The sequence below is a fragment of the Puma concolor genome, chromosome A3 (genome assembly GCF_028749965.1).
Source record: "Puma concolor isolate L17-30 chromosome A3, mPumCon1.1.hap2, whole genome shotgun sequence".
Lineage (NCBI taxonomy): Eukaryota > Metazoa > Chordata > Mammalia > Carnivora > Felidae > Puma > Puma concolor.
Genome location: NC_141669.1, coordinates 39,890,952 through 39,893,090, shown reverse-complemented (window position 1 = coordinate 39,893,090; position 2,139 = coordinate 39,890,952). Strand labels below are relative to the sequence as shown.

Genomic DNA, 2,139 nt, shown 5'->3' with positions numbered 1-2,139 from the left:
GGGAGAAGAAACCAGATGAATGGTCCCCATTCATAACGGTTGGGTTTTACTCTGAATATGATGGAAGTCACTGGAGAAGTCTAAACTGGGGAGCGGTGGGAATCAGGAAGATCACTCTGTAAATCTGTATCTACTAACTTAGAAGTATGTCCAGGATGTAATATTTTAGATCCAACCCTGCCCTGGAGTTTATAGCACCCTGATGGAGTACAGGCTTGCAACAGAAATGAGGTCAAGTTATCAAAAAAGTTGTCTATGTTGCATGTCTGAGTTGCAGTGTGCTATGACTTCTGTGTTTATATAAAGAGGCAGTGTGACTCTTCGGGCCTCTTTGTCTCAGCTCCAGAAGCAAGGTGATGAAGAGAAGGTGATCAGTGGGAAAGCATGGCCATAAGATGCACATGTTGTGCTGCTGCTGTGTCATTAAGGCCTACCATCTTCAGAAGTTGACCTGTGGCAAGTGTGGCTTCCCTGCCAAGTAGAAGAGAAAGTATAATGGCAATTCGAAGGTTGAAAGATGAAACACCACTGGGGCCAGTCAAATGAGGCACCTAAAGATTGTATGCTGCAGATTTAGGCATGGATTCCACAGAGGAATAACATCTAAACCCAAGAGAGCAGGTGTTGCAACATTCAGTTCATCTTAAGGATTTCAGTGATTAGTCACAATACCTATTTTGGTTTAAGATGATGATGATGATGATGATGATGATGATGATAAATAAAGAGGAAGTGTTACATATTGCTATGGGTCCAATAACTGCAGCCAGAATGCCCAGGCTTGAGCCCCAGAATCTCAGCAACCCTACTTAGTGGCTAGATATGTATCACTAAGAAGTTAGTGTATCAGTCCGGATAGGCTAGATTATACTACAGTAACAAATGACTCCCAAGTCTTGATAGCTATAGCAGCAAAGGGTATTTCTCTCTTGTGCTATGTGTTTGTTGGTTTGGTTGTTTTAATTTTTAAGTAGGTTCCACGCCCAGCGTGGAACCCAATGTGGGGCTTGAACTCACGACTCTGAGTTCAAGACCTGAGCTGAGATCAGGAGTTAGATGCTTAACTGACTGAACCACTCAGGTGCCCCACATGCTACATGTTTTTTGAGGACTAGGCTATGTCTCTACTCCATGTTGTTTTCACTTCAGGACCCATGCTGATGGAGCAGACTGTATATGGGGTATTGTAGGCCACTGCGGCAGAGAGGAAGGAAATGTGGAGAATCATGGGCTAGTTCTTAAAGCTTCTACTTCAAAGCGATCCACTTCACTTCTGCCAACATGATGTTACTGCTGAGTTTAACAGTGTGGGATTGGGGACTTTCATAGAAGAAAGAGAAAGGGGAAAGTGCGGGGAGAATAAAGGATTTAAGTATTTCAAGATATTATGCAGCACCTAAGAGCAGAAATTACCTGCTTCTTGAGGGTCATGTTAAGGGGATACAGAACATGGATGAATTATTTCATGGTGATATTAAAATAGGCTTTGTGGTGAACCACAAAAGTGAGTACAGCCATGAAGGGAATGCCATTCATGAAGAGCATCTGTGAGTAAGGCCACTGTGTGAAAATGGGGCAGGATGTTGGCCTGGATTGTGTCTGTGACTCTACTCTTTCTCTTTCTCTCACGCTTCACATCCACTCTGTCAGCAAAGACTTCAAAATGTATGTGTCATCTGACTGCCTCCCGCCAGCTCCACTGCTACCCTCATCTCCCACCTGGACCATAGCAATAGCCTCCTAATTGGACTCCAAACTTCTGCTCTTGCCCCACGGAGCATCCTGACCAAACATATGTCAGGTCATCTCTCTCTGAGTCTGAAAATCTTCCAGTGGCTTTCCATTTCACTCAGACGAAAATCCAAAGTGCTTGTAGCACGTGTAAGGACTAACACTGGCCTTCTGTTACCTGTTAGACCTTACCCCTCTTCACTCACTCTGCTGCAGTCACTCAGACCTTCCTGGGACATGACAGGTACACCCTGCCTCATGGCACTTGTTGATCCCTCTGCTGGGAACACTCTTTCCCCAGGTACCCACATGCATGTTCCCACACATCCTCAGGTCTTTGTCCAGATGTCGCCTTCTCACTTAGAACCCCATTCATAGCACTTATTGTCCTCTGATATTCCATGTAAC

At 44.7% G+C, this 2,139-nt stretch overlaps 1 pseudogene; it reads left to right on the top strand.

Moving 5' to 3' along the window:
* The first annotated feature begins 395 nt into the window (after window positions 1–395).
* LOC147582394 (large ribosomal subunit protein eL37-like) lies at window positions 396–647 on the top strand (annotated as a pseudogene).
* The last annotated feature ends 1,492 nt before the right edge of the window (window positions 648–2,139 follow it).